Genomic DNA, 24,530 nt, shown 5'->3' with positions numbered 1-24,530 from the left:
CCCACCATAAATCCACTCCTCCCTCCAGCAACTCCCCATCCCTATACTTACAGATCTACCCTTCCCTCTGCCACTTTCAAATGTCATAGGAAGAGAGGAACAATGAATTTTTCCAGGAGTCCTGAATAAGCCTCAGGCTACTCTAAAATACATCGGCTGGGGACAACTCCTATAGGTTGTTTTACTGGCTCTGGGACCATTAAAGCACAGTGTTTAGACCACTGCTGATGCTCTCAAAGAACATGTTCTATGTTGAAGGTTATGGGTGTTGGGAATGTGTGGTTGTAGAGCTTATTACACTATATTTAACCAATAAAGGATTTGCCATTTCAATAAAAATCTCTTGGTGGCTTTTAAATGCAGCTCTGTTGCTGCTTTAAAACAACTAGAACAAACAAGTGAAAATAGATTCATCAGTGTTAGGGGCTGGAAGGGACCTCATGAGATTATCTGGTACAGCTCCATGGCACTTGGGCAGGAAAGACTGCTGGGATCAGACGACCCCAACAAGGTGCACGTCAAGTGGTTTTTGAAAGAAATCCAGGGTAGGCGATTGTATCACCTCTGGTGGGGGAAGTCTGTTCAATACCCTAGGCACTCACTCTAACCATAAAGAAATTTCTCCTTATATCCAATCTGAAGCAGTCTTCAAGCACCTTGCGTCCATTTTTTCTGTTTTCTCCTGGGGTGCCCTTGGTGAACAGATGCTTGATGAAAACATGGTCCTGGATCTGCCTCAATTCTGGTATGAGTGAAGCTTGTCAGAAAACACAGTGTTTTTATGGAAGATGTGGACAGACTCTTTCCCCCATTTTTATTTTTCAGTGACATCAAAATATTTAATCTAGAAACAACAACAACAACATATTCATTTTGTCATACTGCTGTGGTGTTTCATGGGAAAGCTGTAGTTTAGGTGCTTCAAACTGTCTTCCTCTCTAAGCTGGGTTCTCTCTTTTGACTCTTTACTTTAGCATGCCAGCTTCCTCTGCTGGAGAGGTGAAGCACTTCACTATGGGAATGGTTGAGCATAGAGAAGTATGGGAAATGTAGTCCAGACAGTATGTCCAGCCATAGATGAGGATGAAAAAAGTAGAAAGCGAAACAATAACAGGCTTTGCAACAGTCTACCCTTACAGAAATATTTCAGGCTTTGGACATTTTGTTTTGTGACACACAAAGAAATCAATTTTTTGCAGAGAGTATAGGTACTTTTCATGGGAAAAAGTTTAATCAAAACCCCATTTTTTCTGTCAAAAATCCAATCTTCTGTCAAAAAGCATTTTTGATGAAGAAATTTTCAATCAGCAATCCTTAGGAGACAGCCACATGTCAAAATATTCTATTTTCTCAATATATGCACATTTCCAATGAGGGGCCAGCTGCTCAGCTGGCATAAAGCAATATAGCTCTCCTGATCACTTTTGGCAAAAGGATATTTTGTCTAAATCATGTAGTCATAGAAAACCAGGTCTAGAAGCAATGTCAGGAGGCCTTGAAGTCCAACCCCCAGTTCAAGACAGGATCATTGATACCTAAAACAACTTATACAAGTGGATGATTTACTTTATTCTTAAAACTGCTTGAAAAGCCATCTTACATGACTACAAGGCACAATGCCTGAGAATGTCAAAACACCCTAGCTCACCATAGATAATGCAAGGGAATGAGGGTACCATCAATGCCCTGCCAGTGCAGTGTCCCTGTCAGCAAAGCTTAAATATATGAAGGAGAGGTGGCCTGGGTTTGGTGAAGTTTTCACGAGCAATCTCTTTTAGCAATGTGTGATTATGCCCAAGTGAAAGAAAAAAGTAAACTAATCAATAACACCCTTGCCACCTTTAAAGTTCCCAGGAAATGGAACTGTTGCCATCATCTACTGCTGACTTCATTGGAATTACATTGCTTCCCACCCACTAAGGTACTGCCTCTGAGGCCCCTGACACACATATTATGCAATGAACTGTTTAATCTCACAATACATTTAGACAAGCCACATATGAAAGTTATCACACCATAAAAATATCCACCCAGCTATAAAGAGCCAAACAGCTACAAAGTTAGTGCTTGAAAATGTGTAACAACTTTATAGCTGGTTTCTACCTATTTGAATATGCAGCAGGGCCCTGATATTTTAGTGGTGCCTTTTTTCTGAATGGAATGAAACAATAACAATGCTTTTAGAAGTGGATTGGTATATATTTATTTTTTTCACTCCTACAATGGTAGTGAGAGGTTGCAGCTGAGATCCTGGCCCCACTGCTCTACAGTGCACCACATAAAAAATGTAGCAGATGGCCCTTGCCCCAGGGAGCTTTCAGTCTGAACCAGCAAGAATGAGCAAGGCAGAGTGACTTTCCCATGGTCACGTACAACTTTTCAATATTATACCAGCAAGTAATACCAGGGAGGAAGTACCACCCCACTACCATGCTTTGGACCCAAAAGTCCCTCTAATATGCCTCATCCCCAGAAACTACTTTGTGGCCTGCCAGAGATCAAGGGCTCAAGAAAAGTCACTGAAGGCAATCCTGGAGCAAACTCACTGGGGATCTTCTGGGTTTGAAGTGTGTCAATAAACTAAGCTGGGTAGTTTATGCTCAGTCCTATCCACTGGGACCAGTCACTTGCAGAAGTACAGAGGTAGCACCAGTAACAGAAGTTAGCCTTTAGCCTAAATTTCCTAAATCCCACTGTAATAAACTCACTCAGTAAGCCAGTCTTCCTCTTAAGCATAGCTAACTGGAAATCCCTTAGCTCCTAACAAGTTGTCGTACAAGCAACACTTACTGGCACAACATTCATTACTGGAGCTCAAACTACCCTGCAATTAAAAGTAGCACACATTTTGGGGGGGAAAACTGCACAGGGTTTTCCATTTCCTTGTGGATCCTGAACATCTTCTATAAGTAAATTCTGCCATGTAAATTATACTTCATTTAATGAATTACACATCAAGACAGGTTCCAAACTCCAGATAAAGCTTTATATGCCCACACTGATAACTGCATCTGCATGTAATCACTCAGGTGGCTCTGTAGCCAGGTCAGGTTCCAGGGGTAGGTGTGTCACCCCCTAGTGGATCTACAACCTGTGCCCTGCTCTGCCTCCAGGGATACCCTGCCCTTCATCTCACTTGCCATGCTTTGATGGCATTCTTGGCATAGGTGCCAACACCATGGGTGCTGCAGCACCCACCAAAAAAGATTAGGTCTAGGTACAGAGAGTCAAAAAGCTCAATGCTGAATCAATTCAGTCTTTGCAGGTTAGTCTAAGCTGCACATATTAAGTTGACACAAAAGTGAACAGACATTTAACTTTGATTCAGGAAATGCAGCCACATGCCTGCAGTGGCTCAGACCAGAAGCTGGGGGGCACTAGAGCATGGCTGTCTGGCTGTGTGTTGGCTTCCTCTTCCTGCTGCCCCAAGGTTTCTGGGATTTGCAGTCCACAATTACAGCAGCAGGATCATCACTTCCTCTTCCTGCTTCCAGGTGCTTCTGAGATTTGTTGTGCACAGTTTCAGCCAGCAATAAGTTTGAGCAGGGGAAGGGGTATTTAACCCCCACTTCCTGGCCCCAGACAAACAGCCAGGGTTTACCTGGGGATCTCCCCCTACTTTCCCCACCCTGTAGACTGGGCTGCATCCCCAGGTGGGCTTGTGACATTCCCCCAACCCCGCTGCCAGCCAGCCCTCAGTGCTCCACCTACGGAGCAGAGGGGTGAGGTCAGCCCTGCCCTCAGGAGTAGACAGCCCAGCCCAGCCCAGGGCTGGAAGGCATACTGGGATGCCAGGGGACTGTGATTTAACTTGAACCAGGAAGGGGTCTGGGATAGAAGTTTCATAAACTGGTTTAATCCAAATCAGTTAAGTCTGATACTACATTCAACCAGGTTTATCTTAAACCAGTTTTAGGCATTTTGAAACTGGCTCATGTGCACTGAGTTTCTGTTCTGTTACAGGTTTAAAACAATTTCTTATCACTTAAACCAGTTTATGTGTAACTTCTTTTCCTAGTCTAGCAGGTGCTTGTCACCAACACAGCTGCCTGAGGAGGTTTAAAACAAATGAACAAAAAGCCATACATTATCAGAAGCAATAGTGCATGACTTTTACCCAGCTCTGCAGCATCTGTAAAGATTGGGCACTTCAGCAGAGTTTCTTTGGCACTTTTATCTGATAGCTGATTGAATCAGCTTTTGCTCAGAGTGCCAAGAACCCCTACTAAAGCACCCAATATTTTCAGATGTTGCAGAGCCTGGTAGAAGAAATGGACTGCCTATTCTGGGCGTTCACAGGGCTCAGCACAGGAATGCATTGAATTAAGAGTAAAGTGCCTTTGGGGAGGGGGAGGTCAGGGGAGTTTTAAAGCGGATTAAATATCTGCAAGCACTCACTGGCACAAAAAATTGTCAGCACCTATAACTCTTGGATTGAAAGTGAGACTGCCTTGAGAGTCCTAGAGCAAGCATTATTCTATCCATTAGCCAGCAGGCTCCCCATTGAACACTGCTGGTCTTGACTACTCCTGAGCTGTGTGGGCTCTCACCACTCATCTGTGCTCTGGTGCACCTATAAGACTTAAGGGCTAATTATGTGGTTCCATCCAGCCCTCCATGTCACCATGAAGTGTTCCAGTCCTGTAGGGTGGTACACTAAATGCATGCCAACATCTGGGATCAAGATCTCACTGTACTTAGCAGCACATCCCATCACTTCTGAGAAGCAGTCCAACTAAACAGGCACCCATTTATAACTTTATCATTCAAGGGCAGTCTTCAGCGTGAGTTGAAGCAAAGTGTGCCCTCACATGTGTGTGGCCACAGTAAAACATCTGACCTGCTCTTTCCACATGATCCTTTCCACAGCATTACAAACCTGTTATAAACATGTGTGGAGGTTATGCAAGTGTGTCGTTAGTGGCTCGTATCTCGGTATGTTGTAAGTTTTGTATCTCTTCATGTGTGAACTTGAGTGCATGCTGTGGGTTTTGTGTCTGAGCATGTTGGAAACTTTGCTTTTTGTGCATTGTGCATGGTATGCTATTCCTTTCCTGGTCTTCTAAGTCTCCAGTTTTAAGTGTCTACATGGAACTTTTGATTGTCTATGTGGCAAAAATGCTGCTTCTCTGCGGAGGGGAATTCTATTCAAGGTCACATAGCTGTCCAGACCAAATTTTGGATGTATGCTGGTAACACAAGAGTTAAGTGTGATCATGCACAGACAAGCAGACAAGGCCTATGGAAAATTCCCCAGCCTGCCCAGCATGTGCCCCCTGTGTGACCCTTGGCTTGTCAGTCACAACTGACCTAGTTTTGTAACAACGCACATGCTCAGTTCTGCTCATCAGATGAAGTAATCTGACCAGACGCATGCTCAGTCTACAGACTGCATGACATAATCGGACTAGAAATTTCTTTAGAGAAGACAACCTGATTGGCTACCCGGTTGTCATAAAAGACTTGGGGGCCCCTCTCAAGGGGGTTAGTTAGCGAAAGAGAGAATGAGAGAGAGTTTTTGGTTCTGACAGCGGTGCTGACAGGGAAGATTCATCCTGAGACCAGAGGCTGGCCTGACAGGGACTGCTCCTCAGGAGGGCTTTAAGCCCACTGGTCTCCTGTCCGAACCCTGAGAGCAGAGGCTGCTATTGCAGGACTGCTCCTCAGGAGGGAGATCCGCTCGACCGGCGAACAGATACTGCCTTAGCAGAGACTGTCTCACAGGGAGAGATTGACCCAATCCTGAGAGCAGAGGCTGCGGCTGCAGGGACTGCTCTCAGGAGGGCTTTGGGCCACTGGTCTCCTCACAGCTACGATTTTGCGATTTATTCGATTCGTCTTGATCTGATTATTCCGTATTGATCTCTGGCTAACAAATTAATTTCTAGCTTCAACTTTGACCATGATCCTGCATCTCGACCGCTGGCTACGACATCGTAACTCCGACCTCCACATTGACTTTGACATCTTAACAACCACCCATCTTAACAACCACTTTGGACTGGGATCACACCGTTCTTCACGTTACAGTTGGTTATTCGTTCATCCCATTAATGAGCTGTAGACCAGACCTGGAACTATCGAGTCGGGCAGCCGCACCTAGTCTCTGGCTAGAAAGCAAGGGCTCGGCTCGAGAACCCCGTGGGCCAACAGACCCCTTTATTGTTCGTACGTTCTTAACTGTAACTGAAGCCAGAATTCTGCCTATGCTCCACAAGTGTAAGTAAATGAAATCCAATTTACTTTGAAACCGCACAAGTCCGCGTACCGCTCAGACTCCTCGCCACTAATCCCGCCTGTTCCAATCCGATACCACCCTCGGCCCACCATGACCTTGGGGCCACTGTTCCGCTACAATAGCCAGTGCACCTAGATGACTACATGCACACACAGACTGGGCATGAGCAGTAGGTTATGCCCTGGCTGCACGTATAGCCAAGCAGCTGCATGTATAGCCAGGGATGGACTCATGCCCCTTCTGGATCTCTACTGGTATCTGAGGTGTTTTCTGTATGTTGTGCATCTTAAGAGTTGTAATGTGCAAGCACTGAAACTTGTAAAGGGAGAGGGAGAGGGAATGAACTTTGGAGTCATAATTCTCTTTTTTCCTGAGGGGTTCAAGAAAAACATGATCAGAAGGTTCTGGAGTTCTGTCCTCATTCAGGCAGCATTTTTATAACCAGCAGCTTCAATGCAGGGACTAGATTTTAAATAAGCCTTTGCCACCTTTAATTCCTGTGTGATTAGTACAGATAATCTCTTCTTTTTATAATCTTCACACTTAAATTCACATCACAAATGGCATTTATCTGACCAGTAATGTATGCAGACATATCACATTCATCTCTGACCCGGAAGTGCCCATAGAATCACCACACTGAAGTCATTCAAAGAAAATGCTTACGGCACCATTGGCTCTCCTGTAGGTGTGCAATCTAATTCAGATCAACTGAAGCAGAACATAAATGGTAGTCCACAAAGAACGGGTTCAGAGCTGAATCTGGGATAAATCCAGTCCTATTGCAGCAGGAATTGCTCCTTTGTGGGCAACAACATTGCACCTTCTTGCTGTTGGCCACTGATGCACAATGCATGGTCTGATCTAGCCCAGCAGTTCTTGCATAACTTTAGGCCCCAGAAGTTTAGGTTAAGGTCTGAAGTCCAGTGACTAAGATAGGATACTGTTAAAAGGGAGACAATTTCCTGCTTCTCCTGGGCAAGTTTCTGCTTTCACTGATACACCTTTTCATGAAACAATGTAAAAATGCTACATACTATCCTTCACTAAGTTCCAGATAAGAACCAAACATTTTAGATGCTATAGCAGGGGCATGCATACTTTTTTTTGGTTGTTTTGTTAAGTTTTAAGTTTTTTGGATTGTTTTAAGTTTGTTACATGGCTGTGTGCCACTCAGGCTCCAAGTTACATGTAATACTAATTAAAAGCATAATTGTATCTTCTTATAACTTCTCTCACAACCTAAGACACATGGAGTTGTTCATTTCTTTTTTTTTCATCCTTTGTCTCCATTTATATTTCTACTTTGCATTCCATTGTTTTCCCAAATAACCTCTAGGGTTCGTGCATGTCCCAGGGTATACATGCTCTAATATTACACTCTGGGATATCTCTAAGTAAAGCTGTTTGGAATCCCCATTCATCTGTTACTTTAATATTTTACTTTACTAGTTGTGCAAACCAAGCATGCACCATAGCAAATATGGATCCCTCTTGTGGATACATAACACCCTTAGATGCCTACAAAAGGAGGCATTTCCCCTTAAATTATGGCCATGAGAGTGGAAGGTACTGGAAATAATTTTGCTTGAATGTTTCATCTTGCTACCCAAAAGTATCCTTTGTTGGTATCAAATAAAAATGTGAGCAAATCCATAGACTTCATACGGTTGGCATACACTCCACAAGTGGAAGAAAAGGAATATGAAATGTTCCTTTAAAGTTAAGACATGTTTTGATAACCTGCCAGCAGCAAAACTATTCATTTAACTTGGCTTCTGAAAAATCCTAGAGGCCTGTTCCATCAGTGACTCCCAAAGGTTAGACCAAGTCTGAACTGCAAGCAATGAACCTTTGCAGAGCAGTTATATTGAACTATAATTTGTCATTTCTCAGACAAATGTGCCTATTACAAGAAATGGATTAGCCCTTAATTGTCTCACTTCAGCTTGTGAGAGTGGTCATTCTGTCATCCTGAATCAGCATTCAACAATGGCATGTTTTACAAGCTCTCCAAATGTACTTTTACTTGACTTGATAAAGTTAGTGGCTTTCATTTTCCCAGTAGGGGAAAAACTTGAGTAAAAGTGATTCCATGACTCTAAGCAAATTCACACCTGTCATTTTCTTTAACACTGGATACAAAATATACTGTTGAGCATTATCATTGATGTATCTTTCCTGAAAGTAAAGGTCCTTGCAAAAATATTTCCAGTGGCTTCTGCAATCATTTACTTTTTATAGTGTCAATGATCACAGAAACCCCTGGAGTATGTAAATACATATACACACACATTATATATCTATGTGCTTATGTGCATGTGTACATGCATATACATACAGCAAAGGCTTCATTGATTATTAATTTTATATAAATAATCACAGAAGCCTCTGGAGATATTATACACACACATATATAGAGAGATACATACATACATATAAACAAAGTATTAGGCAGTGGTATGTGTATATACATACACATATACACACTCATTTTGGATACATGCATCGTTTTAATGGCATTGCATGCAAACAAAAGTATGTCGGTGTCACAATGGGGGTTGATACATAATGATTGAACTATTCTGAAGTATCACTGATTGGGAACTGGTTCACAACTGTGTGAAGTGCTGTGCCTCCAACACAAGGAAGGGGGAATGAGCATACATTCCAGATTGCCTCCCTTATGGAGCTGTAGGTAGGGGAAGTGCTTGAGCCCATGCTTAGGAGTCGAGGGAGGTGAGTGGCCTGTGGCTAGGGGCATGCTTACTTTTCTGCTTTCCCTTCTTTCCTAAACATGAGTTCAATAAACTTCAATATCCAGAGATTGACCAAAGTCTGTTGCATGTTCACCTCGCTTTAGGGCAATAAGAGGTCAATAAGAACTCCTTCTATAGTTGTTGGTAGAGAAAGCACCTCTGAATGCCTGACTGAACTCAGAATCAGGAACAGGAGGAAAACGAGTGGAAACATGGGACTACTGCTCAATGCATCTGGACATCTGATCACTGACATCAAGGAGAAAACTGAACTCTTGAATGAGTACTTCACATCTGTATTCCACCAATCTAAGAGTGATAGCTTGCCGAATGCAAATATGACACAGAATGGTCATGATCATCAACCACCAGTCAATGTAGAGCTGGTGAAAAAACAGCTAGAGATGCTGGATATCTATAAGTCATCAGTACCAAATGAACTCCATCCAAGAGTACTGAACAAGCTACCTGAAGTCATTGCAGAGCCACTGGTGAACCTCTGAGAATTCATCATGTACAGGAGAGATCCCAGAAGACTGGAAGCCCATGTCATGCCCATCTTCAAGAAGGGGAGGAAAGAAGACCCAGGGAATTACTGGCCTATCAGCCTGACCTCAATTCCAGGAAAAGTCCTTGAGAATTTTCTCAAAGTGTCCATATGTAATAGGTTAGTAGAAGGCAAAATTCTGAATGACAGCCAGCACAGTTTTGTCATGGGTAGGTCATCTCTAATTAACCTCATCTCCTTCTATGACCAGGTTATTCACCACCTGGATAACGGAGATGAGGTCAACGTCATTTACTTAGACTTTAGGAAGGCCTTTGACTTGGTGTCCCATGAGGCTCTCAAAGTAAAATTAGGAGACTATGGGCTCAACAATTCAATGGTCAGATGCGTGAGAAACTTGGTGTGGGGTTGGATCCAGAGAGTGGAAACAGATGAGTCTGTGTTGACCTGGCAGAAGGTAGCCAGTGGGGTTCCCCAGGGTTCGGTACTTGGACCAGTGCTTTTTAACATCTTCATCAGTTATATGGATGTGGAAGTGAAAAGCACATTGGCAAAGTTTACCAATGACACTAAGCCCTGCAAAAGTGTGGCCATACATCAGGGTAGGCTGATGATCCAGGCAAACCCAGACAGATTAGTTAGATGGGCAAACCAGAACCAGATGCTGTTCTACAGTGAGAAGTGTAAAGTGTTCCATCTGGGGAGGAAAAATCTGCAACAAACTTACAGGCTTGGTGGTGCTTCACTAGGCTAGCTAGCACCATGTCTGAAAGGGATCTTGGGGTCATAATTGACCATAAAATGAATATGAGCCACCAGTGTGATGCTACAGTTAGCAGAGCAAACAATACACTGGCATGCATAAACTGATGCATCTCAAGCAGAACTCAGGAAGTTATTCTCCTGCTCTACTCAGCACTGGTGAGGCCACAGCTGGAGTACTGCATCCAGTTCTGGGCACCACACTTCAAGAAGGATGTGGAGAAGCTTAAGAGAGTTCAGAGAAGAGCCACTCGTATGATTAGAGGCCTGAAGAGCAAGTCATATGAGGAAAGACTGACAGATATGGGACTGTTAAGCCTAAAAGAGAGAAGACTTTGTGGGGATTTGGTGGCAGCTTACAAATATATCAGGGGAGAGCATCAGGGGCTAGGCGAACAACTATTCACCAAAGCTCCTCAGAGGAAAACCAGGAGCAATGGTCATAAACTCCTAAAAGAAGGTTTCCAACTAGATATAAGGAAAAACTTCACAGTTTGTGCAACCAAACTCTGGAATAGACTCCCAGTGTGGGGTGACACAGGCACCTACCCTGGAGATCTTCAGAAGGAGAATGGGTGCACAACTTGCAGGGGTTATTTGATCCCTGCAGTCTTTCCTGCATAGAGAAGGGGGACTGGACCCACTGATCTCATCAAATCCATTCCATCCCTAAGCCTCTGTGAATCTGTGACTTGGGGCAGGGGAGGGGCTTGGATCCATGCTTTGAATTTCCCAGAGATGGGGGAACGTGATGAAGGGCTTTGATCAAGCCTGGAGTGAGGGCACAGCTACTTAAACAAGCAGTACAAAGATGTTCATCATAAAAAGTGCCACAAAATGGAAAATAAAGTGGAATTTTGGCTATGTACCAGATCAGTTAGTTGTAGGGCACTTGTACACGCCATGGTATTTAATACTCATTAACTTAACAAGCATTAACATTTTTAAACTTATTCTGGCACATCGTGTTTGTGTTTGCATGCACTGGACTTTTACCCCACATGTATTTACCTGTAAATTCCAGCAGTGGAAGCCAAATACCAATCTTGAGATACCAGTCTGGTGCTGTCTTTCCTAATGAATTACAGCAGTGACATATGTAAGGAATACCCCTATTATCCCTATTACTAATCCCATGCCTCTAGAGTTTCTGCCCCCCCGCTGGGAGCCTCATGCTAACCCATTACCCCTGCCAAGCCATAGTCACCCAAAAACCCTGCCACTTGCACCCCTTATGCTCTGTCCCATTTCCAGCAGGCGGCCCTGTGGTGATTCACCCCCCCCATGTTAGAAAGTAACATAAATGTGTATATGAATTTATTTTAAAGCATATATATCATACTGGAAATATACATGTCTATGGAGTGAGAGAAATATACACTTAAGTGGGGTAAGAAGAGTGGGTGCTGCCTTGGCGTGTCATTGGCCATTGCAGCTGCTGGGGATGGTGGTGAGGTGGATCAATGAGTGGGTAAGTGGGTGGTTGGTGTTGTGCTGGCAAAACAGATATGTGCCATGAACACTTATTAGAAAGCTTAATGGTACAATAATAGGACAGGGTGCAGAAATCAGACAGTTGTTGTTAGTTGTGTGTTAGTACTACCTTTCCTAACATTCCCTAGCTGTCCGGGCTTGGAACAGTTTCCATGGGGACCCCTGACAGGGGCTGCTTCCTTCCTTTTCCTTCCCCTGCCCATGTGATGCCATGAATACCTGTGACCTTGTGTTTGTTTTGCATAGTATATGGCTTTGTGAAATGTTGTGATGTTGTGAAATGGTAGGGTGCTTGTTGGATTGAGGCTAAATACTGACTTCACTCCTCTACCGCCCAAATTTTATGCTTCTCAAAGCATGTCAGCATCTCAGCAAGCAAGCATCTCAATAAACAATAATGGTGCAGTAAATGGATACCATTTCATAGACATCAGGGGCTGGAAGGGACCTTGTGAGATCATTGAGTCCAGCCCCCCTGCCATAGACAGGAAGTTAGCTGGGATCAAGTGACCCCAGCAAGAAAAACATCCATGTTTTTTGAACGAGTCCAGAGTAGGAGCTTGCACCACCTCTGGGGGATTCTGTTCGAGACCCTGAACACTTGCACCATAACGAACCTTTTTCTTATGTCTAGTCTAAATTGGCCTTCCTGGAGTTTATGGCCATTAGGCCTTGTTTTCCCTTTAGGAGCTCTGTTGAACAGTTGTTCTCTCAGGTCCTGATGTACCCCTCTTATATAATTGTAGGCTGCTACCAAATCTCCCCTGAGCCTTCTCTTTTCCAGACTGAAGAGTCCCAAGTCCCTCAACCTCTCCTCATACGGCCTGCCCCCCATGCCTTGGATCATACAAGTGGCTCTCCTCTGGACTCTCTCAAGATTTTCTACATCCCGCCTGAAGCAGGGGGCCCAAAAATGGACACAGTACTCCAGCTGTGGTTTCACCAGGGCCTAGTAAAGTGGGAGGATGACATCCCTGGTTTTGCTTGAGATGCATCAGTGAATGAACATCAGAGTTTGATTTGCTTTGCCAGCCACAGCATTGCATTGGTGGCTCATATTCATCTTGTAGTTCATAAAGACCCCCAAGTCTCTTTTGGTCATGGTAATAGGGAGTATAGCACTACTAAGCCTGTAAATATGTTGAAGGTTCTTCCTACCAAGGTGTAGGACCTTACACTTCTCTACAGTGAAGGCCATCAGCTTTTGGTTGGCCCACCCTGACAGTGTGTCCAAGTTGGCCTGTATCCCCAGCCTGTCCTGCAGTGTGACTGCGCTCCCCATAATTTGGTGTCATCCATGAACTTTGCCAGTTTGCATCTGACTCCCAAATCCAAATCGTTAATAAAGATGTTAAATAATACTAGCTCAAGTACTGAGCCCTGAGGGACCCCACTGGTCACCCTGTGCCATGTTGATTTGCTCCCCTCAACTAGTACTCTTTGGGTCCAGCCCCATAGCCAGTTGCCTAGCCATCGGAGCATATCAAGGCCACAGTTCCAAAACTTAACCATGAGGACATCATGGGGAACTAGGTCAAATGCTTTCTTGAAGTCCAGATATATGACATCCATGTCATCTCCCTTGTCCAGAGCTCATGTTACCTTGTCATAGAAGGAGATGAGGTTGCTCAGGCAAGACCTGCCAGTCACAAAGCCATGTTGGCTGGCATTCAGATGCCTGCTTTCCATTAGTCTGATGTTGAAGGATCCCTTGACAATTTTCTCCAGGGATGGATTTTTTCAGGGATGGACGTCAGACTGATTGGTCTATAATTCCCTGGGTCATCCCTCCTCCCTTTCTTGAATATAGGGACCACACTGGCTCTTTTCCAGGCTTCCAGGACCTCACCCAAGAGCCATGAATTTTCAAATATCTTTGACAAGGGGGATGCAATGATGTCTGCCAGCTCCTTCAAGACTCTCAGATGCATTCCATCTGGGCCAACAGACTTGTGAATGTTCAGTTTCTCAGGATGTTTCCTCACCTGATCCACATAAATTTTGGGCCCATAACCCATTCCCAGGATGGTTTGTGTCCTTTCTGACAGTGTTATCCCCTTGGGAGAGTGGAAAGCTGATTAGAAAAAATCATTTAGGAGACTGGCCGTTTCTTGGATGTTGGATGTCAGTCGCCCCATTAGATCTCACAGGGGCCCAAAGCTATCTTTGTTCTTTTTTTGACTTCCCACATATCTGAAGAAGGAGTTTTTATTGTCCTTGATTCCCATAGGTAGCCTGAGTGCGGTTTGTGCATTGGATTTTCTAGACCACTCTCTACCGGTGCGGGCAAGTGATGAATAAGTCTTCTTTGGTGATGCTTCCCATTTTCCAGCTGGTGTAGGCTTCTCTTTTGAGTTTAATGAGATCCAACCATTCCTTGTTCAGCCAAGGGGGAGTTTGCAAAAGTCAGCCTTCCCAAAGTTAAGGATTTCTGTTTTACTGAGGAATTTGCATACTCTTTGGTGAACTGAGAAGGTGACCAATTTACAGTTGCTGTCACCAAACTTCCCCTCAATCCTCACATCACTCACTAGGTCCTCCCCTTTGGTCAGGACCAAATCAAGCCTGTGTTAGGTAGAGGTCAACAATGGAAGTGAGAAAACAATGTGACCTGTCAGATTTGGCTGTGCGCTCATCCCAAGATATGTCAGGGAAGTCGAAGTTCCCCATGACTATCATACATTGTGAGTGCATGGCCTTGACCAGTTCTCTATTGAATTTCTGAATTAGTTCTTCCTCTTGGTGGGGAGGTCTATATTAGACTCCTTGGTGGGGAGGTCTATAGTAGACTCCTACAAGTACGTCACCCTCCTCATGTTCTCCCTGTATTTTGACACAGAGGGTCTCAAGACACCCTTCTTTACTTTGCAGTTTCATATTGAATTTTTGGGGAAAAAAGTGGTTGCATACAGGAGACACCCGTCCTCCCAACAACCTAGGCAAGTGAACCCCATCCCACACCCACCCCTGCCCCCTGCCAACACACACACACCTAAACTGAACTCCTACCAGCTGGTCATACCACTCACTCCTGATCCACCTGACTCAACATCCTGCCAACAAGAGGTGTAATTAAGCCTTTCACAGGACATTATTGATGCTGGCTAGGTGGTATTATGTAATGAGCCATGCCCAGTCCCCCCACACCTGCCAATGCCAGCCTCCAAACAGTAAACCTCTACCCCAATTCACCCCAGTACACCTCCACCCATGCCCTGATCATCCTCTACCCCACATTTCCTCCCCTGCACATGCCTGAAGACAGACACCTGGTATAAATGTCCATGAACCAGCCCCAGTGGTCCATCATGGCTTGCAGGATGACAAAGCCAAATCGTTTTCTGTTTGTGAAACCTCCTCAAAGGGTGCTGCGCTGGGATATGACTGCTGTTTAAAGCACCCACGCAGTTAGGGAACCCCATGACATTGAAGCTATCTATGATGTATAGGGGGATTCCTGAGGCAAGTAAAGTTGTTTGCTGTGACATCCTGCAGCAGTTGGCATACCTCAAGAGTTGTGAGTCTGGCCATGCAGGGAGCCACACTTAACTGGTTTGTGATGGAGCAGAGGCTGGATGGGTTGGCCAGTTTCATGATGTCCATGGCCACCCTCTTGTCTGGTGGGCTGGACCGATCCATGTTATTGTCCTGCCTCATAATTTGTGGCCCCAGCATCAAGACAGTATCATAAAATGTCTCCCTGTTCATTTGGAATATCTCCAGTCACTGCTCATCATTCCAAGTGGTTAGCATGATTTTCTCCCACCAGTCTGAGCTGCTCTCGTGGGCCCAGACTATGTGGTTGCTGCTCCTGAGGTTTATCAACAGAGGCCTGCCAGCTTCCACTTCTTTGCATGACTCTCGGCTGTCCCACTCCACCACATATATAAGTCCTTGTTTTCCTGAGGGGCATATACTTTCAGGCATGTCCTCATTACAACCATTGAGAAAGGCCATCAATGCATTCACTGCTATCATTACTTGAGTCTGCATGTTTTGTAATAAGTCCAAGGTCAGAAGCAGGGCAAATATCAACTCTTCCTCCTCCTCTTTCTCCTCCTCCTCACCCATGTCATCCAGATTCTCCATGTTGGAATCTTCACTCATTTCTTCTTCTCTATTCTCCACTTCCCAGTCCTCACACATTTCATCCTGAATCTCCATTTGGTCCTGCTCCATCATCCCATATGGATTGTCGCAAGCAAGGTTGACTGAACATACGCAGCAGGGCCGCTTCTCAGATCACAGTACCACAAACAAATGGGGAAGGAGGGTTATGGTCTGGAGCTCTGTCTAGGTGCATTCAATTGACGATGATTACATTTTAACTCTTATCTGTATTTCAACAAGTAACCTCCAGGGCACTGGGCATTGGCACAGCAGAGCCTTTCTCAGTTACTGTGTTTGGTGGGTGATACAAGGGAATGTGGTCAGGTGGTAAAAGAAAAGAATCAAACACTACCTACGTACTCCTTCAGAGTTTTTTTGGCCATCTAGTATGAGCAATCAGAATGGCCCCACCATCTCTGTGTTTTGTTTTGTTTTTATCTGTGTTCTATTTTTCTATTTGTAAATTGCAGTTAGCTAGAACTTCTCTATGAGGCACACGAGGCATCTTGGTCAGTCCAAAAAATAATACTTGCAAGGCAGGTCTCCCCACAAAATACCTTTCACCCACAGACACACGGGTGTGTTTTGCACAATAGCTACCACAATAGCACCTTTCAAAGGGGTGGTCATTTGGCCTTGATTCTGTGTGGGACTAGGGGGAGACAAGCACAGACACAAGTGGTTGTAATAAATTCATTATGGGACATTAACCAGCCATCCAAATGGACAATGAGCCTATTTGGCCCACTACACCAACCCGTCACCATGTCTTTGTTGGTAAATGGGGTGCTTCATCACATTGGGTGTTGTAAGACACAGGTAATACCATCACAATCATAGGTAAAAATATTTGTAAGTATTGTGGAATGTGCCTCTTGCTACCGGCAGGCACTGTTTGGGTTTGTGCAGGTTGGATTTGTGCGGTGGCAGGGTGAAATGAATGTATCGCTGGAGATGGGCCGCCATGGTCTTTTCTGGGTGGATGAAGGATACATGCCATGCTCTTTTGAGAGTGGATAAGTGGCAATGTTACAGATGCCAACCTCATTGTTTTGCTTTACTTGTTTGCAACTGGCATGGGTAATGGCAGTTGGAGATGTGGATCTGAACCAGGGACTTGTACATTTTGGGGAACCTGAGTGGTGTTTCACACTTTGTTTCCCTGCCTGCAAGGTGGGAGTGAAGTGGAAGTTAGTCACCGTCCTCTTCAACCCATAGGTGACATGTGCCTCCTGAGGCTGGCAGGGCATGGTAACTGTAAACAGGCAGCGATGCAGGCATTGGCAGTGAGGGCAGGCTGAATGGGGACTGTCCACAGGTGGCCGTGGTGATGTCAATGGTGGGGGGGCAGAGCCCTCCCCCCCACCTGCAGCCAATCACTAACTTGGGGGGTTTCCCCTTTGGCTGGATGCCAAGCCCAGAAGTGCCAGCAGTGTGCCTGGAAGTGCCAGTGGCACTTCTCAGGGGAGACTCTAGCACTCTGCCTGTTCCTCCCTCCCATCACATAAGCCGAGAGTGCAAGACAGACTGTACCCACTATGTGTCGCCTATGCTCCAACTCTTGGTGGAAGGAAATGTCACCAAATCCAGGAACACTTTTTTCATTTGTTTACCAGCTACCACGCCCAATGTCCTATAGTGGTTGCTGAAGCATGGCATTAAAAAGCTGATGCCATCCCAGAAAGGGCAAAGTAGCTCTGTTCAGTTTGCCTCTGTCCAGGAGGTAGCTAAAAGCATTACAGCTGAGCCTATCCCTCAAAACGTAGTGGAGTCAGTGGAGGGTGTGCATGAGGGCCAGCAGGGCCAGGTAGGCATCACCGCAGTTCAGGGAGTCAGGGCTGGTTCTGGGTGGGTGTGGGATAATGGCAAAGAAGCCCAAGTAACTGACAGCTTCAGTACTACTTGCTTTGATGCTGCTTACAATAAAACCTCAAGTTATCCTGTCTTTTTTCATCTGGCTCCCTACTTGTGAGGCACCATCAAAATCCCTTGTCCTGAGAAGTTGCTAATTGCCTTTTTCAAATGTATACTTTTTACCCTTGGGCTCCCCTGGTGAAGTATTTCCTCTTTTGCTGTGCAGGGTTTGCATTGGGTGCTCAGGGGTTGGAGTGCAGTCTGTCTTGCAAATCTCCTGGCTGCCTACCCCCTTACAAGTCTGGCTTGCCAGCATCCCTGGGCGTTGGCATCAGGGGTACTGCAGGCATTGACGCTACCATCCTCCCAGCAGCCAAGCAACCCAAGTGCTTTGGTTCTCTTTTTGGACAGGGTTTTTGTGCTCTTTTCCAGACTGGAACCAGCACGTCTTGAGTTTTTTTTACATCAAAACTATGGTGGAGAGGTGGGGTCTTGCCTGCCCTGCTCAAGGCCTAAAAATTGTGGGAGCAGTGGTGGGGCTGCATGTACATTGTATTGATGAGAATAGTCTGAGGCAGCTAAGAGAGGAAAGCACACCAGAGGCAGAAGGACTCAGCCCAGCAGGGAGAGTTGCCCCTGGGGGAACCAGAATGTCAATGCAGCAATCAAGAAGAGTGCAGGCCAAAGTAGAGTGCAGTTTGCAGTCTAGTGTTGGATGAGAGCTGCTTTGCAACATGGGAGTGGCAAGAGAACATTGTGACATCCTCCACAACCAGTACCTTTACGCACTGCATTGGTAATTGAGACCTGACAATAGGTTGGGCCCTAAGGGTGTGTGTGTACATTTTTTACTCCAACTTTGAAATAAACCAGGTGAGTTGATTTCAGTGTCATAAAAGGAAAGTGAAGGGTAATTCACAGCAGGATGGCCCACAGTGGCAGCACACAAATCCAGGCGGGGCACACACCTGTCACCCCTTCCTTGCCTGGGAGCACATGCAGTGGTGAGAGCCACTCTTCCAAACGCCCCACACCCTTGCTTCCCTGCTGGGAAGCTCTGGCCTGCTTTACCTCTCTGGCTGAGCAGAAGACCCCTGCTTAGCCCCATCTTGCTATGGCTTCGTTCACAGCTTGTAGGCTCTCTTTGCTAGCTGGTGAATAGTGTACATGAGGTCAGGGCAGGAGGCCCTTCTTGGTTGTTTTCCAATGCAAATTCCTAAGATCTGTCTTTACCCCACTCAAATTCCTTCTTTCCCTCCAATTCTCAGCTCCAACTGCTACACTGGCTGCCACTTCTGATGATGACAACAGGCACAGCCACTGCAGAAGAAAGGCAGACTGACCATGTAACATGGGGAACTGGTGCCATCTGATTCAGGGAGGGTACGTGCCCCCCAAGTGACCAGTCAGTGACTGGGGGGTGTCCCCCCACAGCCAATCTCACCACATACCCCATATGCATCACCACTTCCATGTACGAAGCCCAAGAATGACACCTGATGCCACTTCCTTGTACATAGTTTGCACAGTTGCATTGCCTCAACTGGCAATGTTTGCAGTGTCTCACTGGCAGGTACTTATTGCTTCTGGTATCCCTTCCTGCCTGCCTGCCTGCCTCAATGGCTGAAATAAATATAATCAGTAGATTAATAATAATGGGAAAAATGAGAATAATGATGCTTATAATCATATTGCTGATAATGGTTTTAGAGAGTTCAATAAAACAAAAAACAAAAAAACCCTTCTCAACAGTGTGAATAATTTCTAAACAGAGACCAAAAGGGCCTGTAGTAAGTTAATGTAGAAGGAAATGAACATGCACATCTAAGTTTAAATTGTTAATTTTTTTATATGTATATTAACATACTGCTATTTACCAATAACTTGAATTATTTTTTATCTGGTCAGGGTGAGAACTGTCTGTGAAACATGCTATATGTGTCCTACTTCCAGCGCTGACTATGTGTTCTTCCTCCTGGCTTACAATCCTTGTGTGCCTACCTATACCATACAAAACTTTGAAATGCTGAAAAATTAGAAATGTTCAGGTAGTCCAAGCATCTACTTAGTGAGAAATGCTTTTTGAAGTGTTGTGAAAAATGCTGGATACAGGTTCCTTTTTTTTCTTTTAGGTTTTTTAGATAACTCAGGGGTGCATCAAAACTTTCCAGAAACTTTGCATCCAATGTATTTCCTCTAGTATATGGCTGTTCTGTACTCTCCAGAGCTCACATGCCAAGTTTGTGGATGACACCAAGTTATGGGGAAGCATGGGCATGCTTGAACATAGGCTACAGATACAGGTGGACCTAGACAAGAGAGCAAGTTGGGTGGATCAGAATCTGATGAAATTAAATGTTGAGAAATGTAACATGCTCCACCTTGAGATGAGCAACCCCCAACACACCTACAGGCTTGATGGCACCAAACTGACTAGCACCACGAATGAATGGGACCTGAGGGTAATAATAGACCACAGTGCGATGCTGTAGCCAGTAGGGCAAATAATACTCTGGCATGCATCAATCAGTGCATCTCCAGCAAAACCAAGGAAGTAATTCTTCCACTCTACTCAGCACTGGTGAGACCGCAACTGGAGTACTGTGTCCAGTTCTGGGCACCACACTTTAACAAGGACATGGACAAGCTTGAGAGACCCCAAAGAAGAGCCACCATATGATCAGAGTCTTACCTGGCAAGCCATACAAGGAAAGGCTGAGGGATCTGGGACTCTTCAGCCTGAAGAAAAGAAGGCTGAGAGGAGACTTGGTATCAGCTTACCGCTATGTTAGGGGAGTAGATTAAGGGCTCTGTGAGCATCTGGGTTTTTTTACTCATGATTGGAAGACAACCCTAGTTGTCTTTCCAGCCTAGTGCAGGGGGGGCTGAACCCAATGACCTTGCAAGGTTCCTTCCAGCCCTTACAATCTATGAATTAAAGCACACCCTCCCACAACTCCCAGAGCATGTGTATAAATGCCCCCTGTGGACTATGAAATTTAGATGGTCTTGCAAGCAGCCCAAAATCAGGGTATGGCTTCTGAACCAAGCTAGCTGGGTGCCCGTTAACATGCCAAATGTTCAAATTAAAGCCTAATACAAACCAGCCACAAAGATATTTCATGTTCTTGTAAGGTCCGTTATATATGAAACACTTTTGTGGATGGTCTGCCATTTTTATTACATCATAAACTGATTGAATGTGTGGAATGTTACAGTTTATTGCATGATTAACACCTTAGTCATACAAAAATGCAACATCTGCCAGGGGTCTCAACTTCTGTGAAGCTCCATGAAAAATTATAACATCATAGAAAATGTCTATTATCATTAATAAAAAAATGATAAGGCAAAATATTTTCTAATACACCAGGATTAAAACTTGGCAAACTTGTTCTTGCATAGAAGAAAGGAGAGGAAAAATGTTTTAAATCTAAACTGCCAGATGACTGGTGTTTTAAATCAGGGTATAAGCAGATGTGCTAACAATGGATTGTCCTTGTCTTAGAAGCATAAAAAAAATAAGAGTTTTGTAAGATGTCAGTCCCTTCCTACTATTTATACTGTTGTGGAAATGGAATACCACAGTATCAGAGAATTATGTGACAGAAAATAAATCACATCATGCTACAGGCAAAAGATACCATAGCTCATTAGTTTTCAAGAAATTTGATCACAAATAATGCATTTCGGGATTGTCAGTTTCCTGTTTGATTATTCTCCTCTACCTCCACCAAAAAGATGCTGGAAAGAAACCTTGTGTGAGCAGCCGTTTTGCTGACAGGTTTCTTGAGGAATTGAAGGGATGTGCCCTTGGGTAGCTTCACTAGAAATACTGGGGCTTGGGCATGCTTTCCCTGTCATATGAGCTGACATTTTTAACAAAATCAATTATATCAGATCATCCCATACTGCATGTTATGACAACTGGTTGAAAACAATTTTCATAGATGTATGCCAAACATAGTAGGTACTACACAGATTTCCTGCCAAAAAAAAGTTTCCTTACAGCTGTTTTTTTGTTTTGTTTTGTTTTTTTCCCAGGGGATCACACACCTATAATAATGTACAGTTGTTAAAGTAGGTGAGTGTATGGATACTATTAAATCTAAGTCTGTGCATGTGGTGAACATAATAAGAAAGAAGAAGAAACCTCTACAGAAGAAAAAGCTGTGCTGTAGAAGCTTATGGTGCTGGATGACGTAAGAAGACAAGTTGTACCTATGCTGGGGTATCATTTTCTGTTGCAAAGATGGACAGCCATAATATAGTGCAGTTGGTTCATGGCTCAGATATCACTGAAATGCAAAGGACATGGTACCAAATTTTTAAAAATCATTTAGGTCCTTAATAGTATGAAAAGGGCCATATCACTCCCTAGTATGCCATTGACTATAAAAATTGGTGTGCCTTATGAAAGTTAACACAATGGACTGCCCAGCTCAGGGGGGCTTTTACTGATGACATTTTATGTGTTAAAAATACAGGCTGTGTCTTCAAAAGGGACTAGAGGTATCTTTGAGAACACTTATCCTGCTCTCTCCCCTTATTTCTGGCTACCCAGAGAAACTGATTGTAACAATAACTTTGCCAGCTTCCAGCCGGAAGTCCAGTGAACACCTATGAGCTGTATTCTCCTGTTGATTTCTTGCAGTCTGCCAGTTAACAGAAGCAGGAGATCCACTGTTGCCCGTATCTCTCCCTCCCTAATGTTTTGTCTCCCTGCCCATACATCATATTTAAAATTTTGTTGCATTTTTCTGAAAAATTAATTTGGCACCCTTCATAGATGTAGGGTTGGAAGGAACCTGAGCGGATCATCAAGTCTGACCCCCTGCCCTGGGCAGGAATGAATACTGGGGTCATATGACCCCTCATAAGTTTAAGCTCATATGACCCCAGCTAGGTAATTATCTAGCCTCCTTTTAAAGACCTCTAAGGTAGGAGCCAGCACCACTTCCCTTGGAAGCTGGTTCCAGATCCTGGCCACCCTGACTGTGAAGTAGTGCCTCCTGATGTCTAGCCTGAACCTACTCTTGGTCAACTTGTGGCCGTTATTCCTTGTTACTCCAGGAGGTGCTTGGGGGAACATGGTCTCTCCCATTCTCCTCTGGTCCCCCCTGGTAAGTTTATAGATGGCCAGTTGATCCCCTCTCAGCCTTCTCTTATGGAAGCTGAACAGGTTCAGGTCCCGTAGCCTCTCTTCATAGTGTCTGCCCTGCTGGCCCCTGATCATGTGTGTGGCCCTCCTCTGGACCCTCTCAATGTTGTCCGTATCCCTCCTGAAGTGTGGTGCCCAGAACTGGATGCAGTACTCCAACTGTGGCCTGACCAGTGTCACATAGAGGGGGAAGATTGCCTCCTTGGACCTGCTCATGATGCATTTGTGGATACATGACAAGGTGCTGTTGGCCTTTCTGACTGTGTCTTCACATTAGCAGCCTGTGTTCACTTTAGAATCAATAATGACTCCAAGTTCTCTTTCTGCCACTGTGCTTTCAAGAAGGAAGTTCCCCAGCCTATCAGTATGCTGCTGGTTCTGTCTGCCCAAGTGCAGTATCATCCTGCGCTTGCCAGTATTGAATCCCATCTTATTTACATTTGCCCACCCCTGTAACCTATCCAGGTCCAGTTGTATCCTGTCCCTCCCTTCTAGCATGCCCACTTCATCCCAAATCTCAGCGTTGTCAGTGAATTTGAACAGGGTGCTTTTCACTCACTCATCCAAGTTGCTAAAAAAGAAATTGAACAGTAGGCCTGAGGACTGAGCCCTGGGGAACTCCACTGCTCACATCCCTCCAAGTCGAATATGACCCATACACCACCACTCTGTGGGTGCGGCCCCTTAGCCAATTTGCGACCCATCTGACTGTGTAGGCATCAATGCCACAGTCACCTAGCTTTTTAATGAGAATGGGGTGGGAGACAGTGTCAAAGGCCTTCCTGAAGTCCAGAAGGACTACATCCACCACAATACCTACGTCCAGTGATTTTGTGACCTGATCATAGAAGGCAATCAGGTTGGTCTGGCAGGACCTGCCCCTAATGAACCCATGCTGGTTGTCCTTGAGCATCAACCCCCCCGCTGGTTCCCCACAGATGTGCTCCTGGGTAATTTTCTCAAAGAGCTTCCCCAGGACTTAAATAAGACTAACGGGCCTATAGTTGCCTGGGTCCTCCCTCCTCACTTTTTTGAAAATGGGGACCACATTGGCCTTCTTAAAGTCTTCTGGCATCTAGCCAGAGCACCGCAAGTGCTCATAAAGCTGTGACAGGGGCTTTGCTATGACCCCTGACAATTCCCTCAGCACTCTGGGGTGGAGAGTGTCTGGACCTGCTGATTTGAACATGTCCAGCCCCTGCAGAAGTTCCCTAACTTGGTCCTCCCTTACCCTAGGCCTGGCAGAGTCTCTCCTGAGTCCATCCTCAATCCCAGTGGGGGTGATATCCCAGTCCCTGCTCAGAAAAATGGAGGCAAAGAATTTTTTTAAAAGGTCTGTTTTTTCTCTGGTGCAACCACCAGATTGCCAAGCGTATTCTGCAAGTGCCCCATGTTGCCTGGTGCCTTCTTTTTACTCCCCATGTGTTTAAAAAAGGACTTTTTGTTGTCCTTGATCCTTGTTGATAGCCATAGTTCCATCTCTACCATAGCTTTCCTAAGAGCCTCCCTACAGACATGAACGATGGAGGTATATTCCTCTTTAGTGATAGCCCCTCCCTTCCACTGGATGTATGCCTCCTTTCTGGCTTTCAGATGTTCGTGAATCTCTTTCATGAGCCAAGGAGGTTTTTGAGCACTCTTGCC

This window comes from Crocodylus porosus, unplaced genomic scaffold (genome assembly GCF_001723895.1).
Source record: "Crocodylus porosus isolate Cpor-Errol unplaced genomic scaffold, CroPor_comp1, whole genome shotgun sequence".
Taxonomy (NCBI): domain Eukaryota; kingdom Metazoa; phylum Chordata; order Crocodylia; family Crocodylidae; genus Crocodylus; species Crocodylus porosus.
The sequence above is the reverse complement of the archived record's forward strand: the minus strand, read 5'-3'. Positions refer to the sequence as shown.